Source organism: Polyodon spathula, chromosome 19 (genome assembly GCF_017654505.1).
Source record: "Polyodon spathula isolate WHYD16114869_AA chromosome 19, ASM1765450v1, whole genome shotgun sequence".
Taxonomy (NCBI): domain Eukaryota; kingdom Metazoa; phylum Chordata; class Actinopteri; order Acipenseriformes; family Polyodontidae; genus Polyodon; species Polyodon spathula.
The window spans coordinates 9,368,200-9,381,273 of NC_054552.1; the positions used below are offsets into that span (position 1 = coordinate 9,368,200).

At 38.8% G+C, this 13,074-nt stretch overlaps 1 protein-coding gene across 13 annotated transcripts in view; it reads left to right on the forward strand.

Annotated features, from left to right (window-relative positions):
* The window catches only part of LOC121294941 (serine/threonine-protein kinase BRSK2), a 221,233-nt gene that overhangs the window by 129,565 nt on the left and 78,594 nt on the right, over nt 1–13,074 (forward strand). The gene's annotated exons all lie outside the window — the stretch shown is intronic.

Here is a 13,074-nt window from a genome sequence, read left to right on the forward strand (position 1 = left end):
AAAATCCGTAGTCATTCTTATGTGAGAAGTGAGAATGACCTTTTGTGATGCATTTGGGAGATACGCTGAGTCTAATGTGAGATATTTAATCTAAATGGCTGATTAGAATGTCAATGGCATGACAATTTAAAATGTGGCTATAAACTGGCCTGAAAGCCTTAGTTACCATAGTAACTAGATTCATTATCCCCGCCAAAGAAACTACAGTGGGAAATTGACAACCTCTGTGGTCCTTCTGGACCCGTATACCTACAATTTTACATACAAAATGTACAAAAATACCTTTCTTTATAGCCGTACATCTAACTTTATCTGAAACATATATACAGTACATTTTTCAGTGACCGGCTAAGAATGTAAATGCAAAGACATATTCTATGATTCTGTGTAAACAGAAATATGTGAAGAGAGCTCTAGGAAACGATACCCTACTAACTCTTGCGAAGGAAGATCGATGGCAAGCAGGATGGTTTCTCCATTCCCAGTTGTAGCCTTGGGGCTGGTGTAGTATGCAGTTACGCCTCCAGTACTCTCTCTCTCTCTCTCTTTCTCCCTTGGCACATCTGCTCAATCAGCCAGCTCCCCGCACTTCTGAAAGGTTGCACTCGGCTCGTGTTGCGTTAATTGGCTACGAAATGCCATCAGCCCCTAGGGACCTGGCACGGGCCTCGATATTAAGAGTTGATGCAAGCAGCAACCTTGCATTTGTTTGTTTGCTTTCTGATCTGGTACATGGCTGGCTTTGATCAGGGTTTCTCTGTGCTGCTAGCTGCTGACTGCTTTTGAAGGTGTGAACAATGAAGCGCCGGTCTTCCTCTGCGTATCTGTGGTTTCTGATGTGCTGTAGGGGTATCCCTTCCGGGGTTCTTGGGAACTCACATTGATTGCATGCCAGCACCAGGATATTGCAGGCTCAGATCCTTTCCTCAAGCTGACCTCAATCAGCTGTTGGCCAAGATGTCACACGCTTGGTTACTTGAGGTGCAGACACTTCGAAGGTCACGGCAACATTCTCAATGCATAATAAGTCATGGCACTTTTTTTTTTTTAAATCTGACAGGAGTGTCAAAATAAGTTTATATTTGACAGAAAGGTTAATGTTTAGAGCCAGATATGCTAATTTTAACATTAACACCACCCCCAACAAAATTACCACAAAGTTTCTATATAACAAACTTGTATATACAGGCACCTCCAAAATTATTGGCACCCTTGATAAAGATGAGCAAAAAAGGCTGTATAAAATAAACAACACAGGTAATGAGCTATATTTTATGCTCAAAAATATGGGAAAACTATTTTCTTTTATACTAATACAATTGCTCAGAGAAAACATTTATTTGTGGCCTTCCATGGCTTCCTGTTTCCCTGGGGTATAAAAATGGGATAACACACATGTAAAATCCATTTGTCATCCATCACCATGGGGAAAGGGAAAGAACTCACAAATGAAGAGAGACAAATGGTTGTTGACCTTCATAAATCAGGCAATGGGTACAAATAAATAGCTAAAAACCTAAATATACCACTTACCATTATTAGAGCAATGATTAAGAAATTCAAAACCAGTGGAACAGTGGTAAATCTGCCTGGCAGAGGACGCAAGTGCATCTTGCCCCCACGCGCAGTGAGGAAGATGGTTCGGAAGGCAAAGAAGAATCCAAGGGCCACAGATGGAGAATTACAGAACTTGGTTGCATCTTAGGGTCACCAAGTCTCCAGATCTACAATTAGATGCCACCTCCATGCCAATATCCTATGTGGAAGAGTTGCCAGAAATAAAAAGCCTTTATTGTGAGCAACCAACAAATGTAAGCGTCTGGAGTTTGCTAAAAGGCATTGGCACTTGGATTAGAACAGGGTGGTGTAGTCAGATGAGAAGAAAATAGAGCTCTGACCACGCACACCAGCGGTGGGTTTGGCATCGAAAGAAGGATGTGTATGCAGAAAAGAACCTCATACTTACTGTAAAATATGGTGGTGGATCTTTAATGTTATGGTGCCGTTTTGCTTCCACTAGTTCTGGGGCCCTTGTTAAGGTCAGTGGCATCATGAGCTCTACCAAGTACCAGGACATTTTAGCCAAAAATCTGGTTGCCTCTGCCAGGAGGCTGAAACTTGGTCGCAAGTGGATCTTCCAGCAAGACAGTGATCCCAAGCACACATCAAAATCTACAAAGAAATGGTTAATTGACCACAAAATCAACATTTTACAATGGCAATCTCCAGTCTCCGGACTTGAATCCCATTGAAAATCTGTGGTTTGAATTGAAGAGGGCAGTCCATAAGCACAGACCGAAGGATATCAAGGATCTGGAAAGATTTTGTATGGAGGAATGGTCTAAGATCCCTTCCAATGTGTTCTCCAGTCTCATAAACAATTATAGAAAAAGGCTCAGGCCATTATCCTTGCAAGGAGAGGGTGCACAAAGTACTGAAAACATGGGTGCCAATAATTGTGACACTTAATTTTTTTTTTGAAAATAAATCTATAATTTGAGAAATATGTAATTTTGGTTGATTTGTTGACTTCATTCCACATGTTGGAAAATTACAATATAGCTCATAACCGGTGTTGTTTATTTTATACAGCCTTTTTTGCTCATCTTTATCAAGGGTGCCAATAATTTTGGAGGTGCCTGTATGTATTGCACAAAGTGTGTTTCCAATAAACCAGACACACATCCTCAGCATGTTCTAGTTGAAATTCACATTCAGGGTTTGGGCTATTGCAAGTATTATTCAAATGCAACAATCTTGCAGCTATTGTCTTGTCTTAGCAGTCAAACAAGTAATGTAGTTTCATGCTATAAACCGTATAGTCGGTACAGACGAAATATAAGGTGGTTTTCAACCTTTTCATCTCAAGTACTAGTATTTCCAACAGGGACCAACAGCTGTATCAGTAACAATTGGCTGTTGTAAAACCAAGGCCTATTGTATTACAACTAGGTTTGGTGTATCTGTACACCTTTTTTGCCTCATTCTGCTGAATGGTTAATCTATACAGCTGGTGACTGCAATGAAGTAAGCATGTTTAAATATTTTAAACATCTTGCAAGTGTTGTGTATGGAATAGGTGCACCTTTAATTGTGTACGGTTGTGATATGGGAAGTAACATGCTACAGCTCCCATGCTCAGTGTTATTGAAGTACTGATCTGACAGCAGCTCTTATGATTACATGTTACCGTTTAATTTTTAGTAAAAACAAGTTTAAATTTCAGTGAGTGAGTTCTGTTTTTATATCTATATCTATATCTATATATATATCTATTATATCTATCTATCTATCTATCTATCTATCTATCTATCTATCTATATATATATTATATATATATATATATATATATATATATATATACACACCACAGCAAGCTCAGTGTCATATATTTGAGACATTTTCATTAGATAAATCTGAGAACTCAATTTAGGGAATGGCGTGTTTGGGTTTTTTTTTTTTTTTTTTTTTTTTTTTTTTACTGCAATCAAGTAAGCTGCAGTAGATTTCATTTTTAATTCCCTTATTTTTATTTTTGTTTTTTTCTCAGCAGTACACTTTTTAATTACAGTCCCAAGTATTTCCGTGCGTTATGCTTTCATATTTCTTAACATTGCCAGTTTTGAGAAATAAACGTTGTTTTCCCTGCAACAGCTGACCCTGCTTTAGTACAAATGCATCAGGATGCGGGACATTTGCTGGGAAATCGGGACTGCCTATTCCGGCCATATAGGGACTGTAGGCATGTATGCATTACAATAGTAAGATTAAGGGAGTGTAGTGGTTGAGGAATCATATCGTTATAAAGAACTGTGGGTGCGTAGCAGTGGTAAGCCTGTTACGTACCAATACTGGTAGCCGTGCCAAAGCTTGAAAACCATTGGACTGAAGCATCTGCAGTATAAGACCATAAACATTCCACAGTTACTGGTTTCGGCTCATTTGCCTCATGATTCCATAATAGTCCCTAATCAAGTGGTCACAGCTCTTATGTTGACTATATTATGTAATTATTGAAGGGAATTCTGGATCGCTTTACTAACCCCCCAACTCCTGTGGTGTTTTATAATACATATCATTAACATGCAATTCCAGAACTTTACAGTAATTTAACCTTATAAATTGCATTACTCACAATAAAAGCATCTATTTACAATCTGCTTCATGCATTTAATTGCAAATAGCTGCTTGCCAGCCCCGCATTACTAGGCCCTGATAAATATAATCCTTTGGGCAAATAACTAAAGGGACATTAATAAAGACAAGGACAAAAATGAATCCTGTTTTCACTGGTAGGACTTTTCCATTTGCACTCATCAAGGTGCTCTTATTCCCTGTTTTTTATTTTTTAATACATATTGTTTGAGTTGGATATATGGCACCCGCACACCTCCAAATTCGGGGGGATTTGCATGCTGCCTTATAACTGAAAAGGATTCACAGAGTGTTTTAATAATGGTGTGTGGGATTTTTATATGGAGCTGGTTGGACGAAAATAAGAATAGATTGTTTTAGAAAATAATTGCTGATGGTACAGTTTAAGCTGCAGTAACTCAGAAGTATGTACTGTATTGTGTGGAGCGGCACTCCCCAGGGATGCTATATGCTAGATATGTCAGTCTGGCTGTAGGAATGCTGTTTAATGTCAGTTGTGACATTCTGTAGTACTTAAATGTAAACGTCAATCTGTCTTTCCTACTTTCATCTGAAGAAGAGGCATTTGATGTCTTGAAAGCTTGTGATTAATTGTTGTTTAGTTAGCCCAATACAAGCTATCACATCTTCTCTTTGTCATCTCTGGACTAGTACGGCTACCATTTCCTCTATCAGCGATCATGGAAATGATCACCACATCATCAACATTCATTTCTAGTCCTTTTGAAAACCTCTAATTTTCACATCCTGTACAGAAATAGCACAGTCCGTTTATCATCAGTCTACTTCAGGCACCACTTTCATAATAAAAAGCACTCTTCGTCTAAAAATAACTATTGGAAAAAAAATCTTTAATGAAGTGATAACTGGAAAAAACAAAAACGTTTGTGAACGGTTAGCTTGATTAAGCAGTTAAGGCACTAGAAGGCTGCTAACGGTACACGTTTTGGAGGACAGTGTGTGTGTCTTCGCTTCTCCCGAGTCAGCATAGCGGTGGTAGCAGTGAACTGAGCCTAAAAATAATTGGATACGACTAAATTGGGGAGAAAGTAATAAAAATAATAATTGGCGACGACTACATTTAAAAAAATAAAAATAAAAAAGAATAATAATAAAATTAAGTTTCGAAAAGAGTTAATCAAATGACTAAAGCTCAGATTTGTTACCGGAGCTTGGCCCACTCAAGCAAGCTGTAGTTAAATTGGTCATGCTGGTTCAAGAAACTACTTGACTAAGTATCTTAAAAGTTTTAGATTGTTTCAGTGTTTTGAAGTTATGAATCCCCAAATATAAAAAGAACTGTGAAAAACAAAAAAAAATGTAAAAATGCACTTAAAGCGACCTGCAGAAATTACACAAAATATAAAAATAATAAATACAAAAATTGTAAAAGGTTTCTTATAAGAAGGAAAAATAAAATAGAAAAATAAGGCTAGAGAGAAATTGCAGATGAAAAGGCATAGCAGGCATAGAAAAGCAAACAACGAATTATACATATTTTAAATACACAACTAACTAATAAAATAACACAACACAGAAACATTCTAGAGCAGCCCCAAAACAACCACTGCCTTTTCCCAATGTTCTACACGATTGCTGCACCCGCTGGCACTCACACCAGCAGGGAAGATGAATCAGTAGCAATCCTTAATGGGAGGCAGCATAAACACGTGTATATAGGTGTGTGTGTGTCTATATATATATATATATATATATATATATATATATATATATATATATAATCTCCATATTTTCCACTGGTGTGAGGCAACAGAGAAATGCATCCAATAAACCACCCACCCCCCCCCCCCCCCCCCCCCCCCCCCCCCCCCCCCCCCCCTACGAAGAAGATAAAACCAAGGCCCACTTCTCCTTGAGGTTGGAGCCGGGCCGAAGATTAAAAGGAAATTTTCAGTCTCCAACTGTAAAATTTACAGATCTGGGTGACAGGAACCTTTTGAAGATTTGAGTGCTTTGATGGTAATTTTAAAACCTTCTCCTTTTCTTCCTTTTTTTGCTTTCCACTTGGTTATTGAATCCATGACATGGCAGTTGGAAGACTTTTGAAGTAGTAATCACATAGTGGTGAAATAGGCCACTTGCCCCTTTCGGGAAACTTCTGCTAACACTTGATAAAAGCTAATGCTCCTTCTCATGCCTTCATTTGATCACTATCGCACTGTGCATTCTGGAGGCTGACAGTTTTTATTTTGCAAATGTGATGTATGACTAAAATTAAGAAAAGCCAAGCTTTGTGAAACACTTCACCCATATAAGAAACAACTTAATAAGTCATTCAAGCTTCCCAATCTTGGTTGTTTATTTCCAGTTTGGTGACTTGCTGAAAAAAATATGCTAATGATGAACTGGAATTTAGCCCTACGTGTTTGAATCCCGCACCTCCATTGCCCTGATTCCAGTTAGCTAGGACATTGTCATTAATATCCACTGTCTTTTAATGGTGGTAAAATCCACATTATAGTTCCCACCCTAATGAACTGCTGGCTGTGAAGTTTGTATGTACTTTCTGGCATCTTCAGTTTAGTTTCTTTAACAGGTCTGACGAACTTTTTTAATGTGACATTCACTTTATATCCATTTAAGTACAACTTACAGGAAAGTAGACACATATTTAGTACTTTCTTCAGTGTACTAATTAAGAGCTCGATATGGAATGGGTAGCTCCTCCCTGTGAGAGCTATATGCAAATATGTGTAAAGAATATCTCTACGTTGCTTTCAAGTACACATATTGTCATGGGCTGCACTGACAATCTCTTGATTTTTTGCTATTTACTCTACTCACTTGATGGTTTTGATGAAAAGGTAGTGTTCCTCTGATTGACAACAGTACAAGATCTGTAGAGCTTGATAGGCTTGGGTTTAGAATGTTGTAAAGAATACCAAACTAACCAAAATGGAAATGAATATGTTGAAGGGTCTGAGAGGAGGAGGGGGAGGGAACTGGAACTGATTTTAATATATCTTGTTGCCTTTTTTTGTTTTTTTTGTTAGGTAATACTAACAGAGGGCCTCCTTGCCCCTGATAATAGGGATGTAGTGTTTTATACTTTTTATGATTCACTTATTTTCTTTGACTATATCTTGAGAACTGTTCATCTAATTGAGATGAAACTTGGTACTGCCATTCCTTCACACACAATGTTGAGGCTAGTGCATCCTTTTACATGAATTGCAGCCACTGCAAAGTTATTCCTGGAAATATATGCTCAGAACTCATATTTGAAGTTAGCATATAATGCATGACGTTATTCCAAATACTGTGCGCTTTCATGAAGGCCATGGCACATACATGTATTTGGCTTAACTAATCAAGGCTATAGCCTGTATCACACACCAACTGTTTTATATAATTCCTAGTATTTCCATTCCTGGGTGCTACCTCCGGAATCAGTCTCCCAAATATCCCAATATTGTACACGATTGATGCAGGTAGAGGTGCAATGCCATAATAATAGATTGTAGATGACATTTCCATTCTTTATTATTTATTGTTTAAAAAGAACAAAGTTTAAAAAAAAAAAAAAAAAAAAAGCAATGTTACGGCCAAATGGCCTTCATCAAGCTGTCAGGTCATGGACCCTGCCGTTTATCTAATAAAAAGTGTTACGTCCTTTGCGTGGGATATCTTGCGGCTATGTTTTCTTGCTGCTTTCTTGCAGCTTCACATTGCACACTGTGACAGCTGTTACTGCACATTTACACCACTGCATTTCTTAAGCTCACATGCCAACTGTAAAAATGGCAGCAACACTTTTTTTTTTTTTTTTTTCCCTCATACCTCTCACACATTCACTCATAAAAACTTATCACACAACATAACAGGGCCTTTTCAGCACAGAGTCTAATAATGTGGGTGGAATATATAGTAGAGCTGGGAGCACCATAATGAAGATGGCAATAGTGTAGAAGCCTTACATGAAAGCTAATGCCATCCTGTTATTGAATGGTGGAATATATTGCCTTGTAGCCAGTGTATCAAAAGCACTAGCAGGCTGCAGCAAAAAAGAGCCCCAGCCTACTAGTGTGTTCATCAGAGTCCCTGAGAGTCGCACAGAAGCTGGGAACTGTTACTGGGGAATCACAGCCAGTCTGGTGCAATGCTAGCGAACTTGTCTAAAGGTGATAATGGTGAAGGTAGAGGACCCATTTCTCGAGGATTAGCCAGATTAACATGTGTGCTTTCCAGCTGATATAATTATTTACACTTCCTAATTATTCAGTTGCTTGCAGGGATTTCAAATTAATGTGCAGTGCTATTTTGTATGATTACGTATGTGCTTGTACAGTGCTATATGATTTCAAACGAGAGGGCCTGATTTCTCAACAGCACTTGTACTGCTGGTAACTAACTAATAATCCTTCACATTTTGAAAGGATTGTCCCTATAAACCTAATGGTGTAGACTCTGGGTATACCAAATGAATTGCATACTATTTTACATTGTATGTTTCATTTGTATTATTTAGTTTGGAGTTTGAACATTTTTCAAGCTTTAAAAGTTGAAATTTTTTCCTAAATGTTTTACCACTGTCAAAAATGTCAGATGTCAGTTGTGTTATACAATAGGATGTGTTTGTTTAAAGTTATTTATGCAGTAATGTTGTATACAGGCATTCTTATCCACATTAATGTTGTGTTGTATAATTAGTTATCATATGATTCCATGTTCACTGGGACAGTTCAGCCTTTCAACACAATGCAGTCTGGTAAGTGAAGTCCTGCTTCTTCTAAGGAAAGAAACAAGTGAGGTATCTGAGGCAGGCAAAAAGCAGCTGCTGAAATGAAGTGTGACCAACAGTACATATTCCAAGTAAAACTAAATATTTGTCTCTGCAGTCTTATTCTTTCTGGAGCTTGTGTTTTCACCTCTGGCTCACTGGGGCTTTTTTAAGGATTATTGCCTTATTAAAGCCCATTTACTGTTATGCCATTGAGCCCTCACATTGCACGCAGAATGGCTTTGCAGTTTTATTAAAAAGCATTCGCTTTGCTGATTCTGCTTTCAAACGGATCATTCCGCGATAGGCTGCACTGTGAATGGGATGCTTTGCGAGGTTTGTTTATCCAAACTGTACCCTGTCCTGTTGATTGAGAATCCCAGTGAAAGTGAATGATGGTAAAGCGCCAAAAGTAATGGCTAAAGCAAGGGTTAATTTTCATCAAGTCCTGAGGCGCAAAATATAGGAAAAACCTTACAACTCCTTGTCCCTGCAAAGAGTGGGCTGTGTTTTATTACATGGTGTGGAGACCTAAGTGCCTACTGATGTTGGTTTCACTCCCTGGTGAGTTTTTCACTATTAAAACTAAGTGGCCTTTCTCTTCCATGATTAAGTGGCTGCACCATTGCACCTCTGTGTCACAGGGAAGGGCATCTATTGTGCAGCCTGCAGCGTTTCCGTAACTTGTATTACAAGCAGAGAAAATATAGATGACTTCTTGTTTTCTGTTCTTTGTTGAATTGGACTCCTTTTTTTTATTTTTATTTTTTTTAAAAGCTTCGCTCAGGGTTTGATTAATGAACAGTCCGCTTAATGAGGTAGAATGAAAAACTGTTAACAAGGTTGAGTGCAGAGCCATTCAGTCGACAGGGTTTTCTTGACTAGCTGTAAATTCTGTGCTTTGGCAGGAAAATGTTTGTTAAAGCTGGATTTTCTTTAAGCTCTGCTACGTCCTGTGCTGTCTGTTTAAATGTATTAACTTATACGTCCCTCTCAGCCAATCAAAACACACAATTTGCTTCTTCATCTTCTTTGTTGTAATTGTGTCTTAGGGAAAACTGTCTGAAGGGTTAAGAATACCTACGAGGCCTTGTGGCAAAGTGCCCGCCCCTGTGTGTATTATATGTTATGTGTTCGGGAGTGCAGAATGGGGGAGAGAGAGAGAAGCGTAATTATAAATATCAATTGTTTTGTGTAGCATTTGTCCACCCTGTTTTGTCAGTGTCTATTCGTTTTATTTGTCTGTTTATTTTGGCCTCATGTGCCATGTGCTGTTTTGTTACAAACCTTTTATTTTCTGTCTGTTTAATTATTAAACTGCGCATCAGCGCCTTCACCATTCCAAAACCTGTGTTTAGAGTCAGTTCCTGTTTCTGGTCTGTCGTCACCCACTGTGGCCATCTTTGTGACATGTGGTGTCAGACCGGGATTACCATTACCAGAGCAGGGACTGCAGTTTTTTTGGAAAATTAAAAAAAAAAAAAAGACAGTTTTTTTTTTTTTTTTGAGTGTGGGGGAAAAAAAAATTGTTTTTGGATTACAATATATATATATATATATATAAAAATAAAGAAATGGAAGGCTGGAGAGATGACTGCCAGGATCTGGAGGACCTCCTCGGTGGTCTAGAGGACCAAGGCTGATGCCTTGCCTGTGGGGAGTTCGGGCACCCAGTGGTGCGCAGTCCCTACTAAGGGGGAGAGGAGCAGGAGCTGCCTCTCCCTGCACCAGAAGGACCAGGAATAGATGCTGGCAGTCCTCAGCAGCCCTTGCATAGGCTGCTGAGGGAAGCACGGGGAAGAACCACCGGGCCGCAGTGGCCGAGAAGAGGGCCAACACCCGCACTCCAGCTTGTCCTGACTTCCTGTCTCGCTTCGCCCAAGGGGGGGTGGTATATGTGGCAAAGTGCCCACCCCTGTGTGTATTATATGTTATGTGTTTGGGAGAGGAGAGAGAGAGAGAGAGAGAGAGAGAGAGAGAGAGAGAGAGAGAAGCGTAATTATAAATATCAATTGTTTTGTGTAGCGTTCGTCCACCGTTTTGTCAGTGTTTATTCATTTAGTTTGTCTATTTATTTTGGCCTCACGTGCCATTTGCTGTTTTGTTGCAAACCTTTCATTTTCTGTCTGTTTAGTTATTAAACTGCGCATCAGCACCTTCACCATTCCAAAACCTGTGTTCAGAGTCAGTTCCTGTTTCTGGTCTGTCGTCACCTACTGCGGCCGTCTTTGTGACAGCCCTTGATTTAGTTTCTTTTGTAGGTTATTGCAAATTCTAATGGTGTTAATGAGTAAAAGGCTTTGTTTTTTTTTTGTTTTTTTTTGTATATTTTGTTGGCCCAATACTGTTGATTTCCCAATGCTTTTGTACTGTGTCCTTGCCCATTATAGTGATAGTGGCTACTTGAGAGCCTAACAGTTGTGTGGGTAGAATTCTAAGATAACCCAGGTTTAAGTTCCAGCTCCTGCATCTACTGACCAGGGATCCTGGGTTAAATTTTACCTCACCTATGTGCATACCTGTGTCATGCTACACTGCAGATATTGTGCTATTAATTATTTTATTTAGTTTTTTTAGCCTACTGCTGTGCACAGTGTCACTTGGTGTTTTAAGTTTTGTAATTGCATGTTCTTTTAAAATAGTTTTAACGTGGTACACAGTGCCACCTGATGGGCCAATGCTGGAATTGAGGCAACAGCCCCAAAAGTCCCTGCTGCACATTCATTTAGAAGAAAGTCATTGATGACAAACAATGAGCACAGTACGACACACTCAGGCTATTTACATTGCAACACAACCTTGATTTCTTAGAAGATGCCAGAGTTGCTCTATTACCAAATAGTCAGACACTATAAAACTACTACAGATGTAATTACATGGAAATAAAACTCCCATTGCATTGCAATTTGATCCATTATTACCACAATCTACTGTATACTTAGGAAGTGCGAGTCTATCTACCTGGAATCCCTGCTCTGCTTTTTGTTCTATTCTGTTTCAGTCCCTAAGAGAAGCAAGGGAATCTTATATTCTACTAAAAGATAAAGTAAACACTTTTTTTTATTTTATTTTTTTTTGGTAGCAGCGCTAATAAATTTCCTTGTTGCGACACAGCAAGATCCCAGTGCCTTGATTAATTAAACTAATTACATTCGTGTTGGAACAAGGAGGGACATGCAGCTGAGCCCAGGCTAGCATCACGGGTGCACACATCGTTCTGTCGTGTACAAATGGTGCAAAGGGGTTGGTGGGGAGGGAGGCTTCTGCTGGCTCTTGCATTTCTTGTGCTAATTTTGTCCGTGTTCTGTGTGAAACTGCATTCATTAGTTTTTTTATTCTTACTTTTTCATTCTCCTTTTGTCTCTCTCGGATATTTACATAGATAATGTTACTATTTTAAAATCTATTTAAAACATCTACCTTTTAGCTGGTTAAGACAAGCACATTTACTTTCCATGCATTAGAAAGTGCAGTATGTGTTTGAGATATGATGCTGACAGTGTTTAAAACTCCATTCACACTAGATGGGAAAATTGATCAAACAAGTTAGTATAAAGCTATGCATGTGCATTACCTTTTGCAGCTTAGAAAACTTTATGTTCATACAGAATCCACATTGAGGTGGTGTACTTCTACACTTATTCTTGTGTCAGGTACAGACAATGACATTCTGCTATCTAGACTGGCTTTAAGAGATGAGGCATCTTTTGTCACAATATTCCTAATCGGAACACTGGTTAACTTTAGCAGATTGCTCAGCTGCAGCCTTGAGAACAATATACAGTAGCATTTAGATTCCAAACGGGGCTTGGTACAGGAAAATGCTTGGGGTTAGGGATATCATTTAAGTTCTGTTCTTCCATGGAGAAATGTTTTATTGTTTATGCTATTCCTGCTGGATTAGTCACCAGCATGATCACTTACATAACCAGATCCTGTCAGTGGTGCTGTGGTTGAACAATATGCACACTTTTGAGTAAATGAACCTCCCTCACATAATTCACGACTGATTCATTTGTTCTGCAAATGCCATACTTATTCTGTAACATTGAAAAGCTCCGCCTTTTTGTTGCAAGTCCTGAAGGGTGAGCAAAACAGCAGACTTGCATATTAGTATGAACTCTGCTGGCAGCATCTTTTTATGTAAAGGACTGAGCAAATCACTCACAAAAACAGTC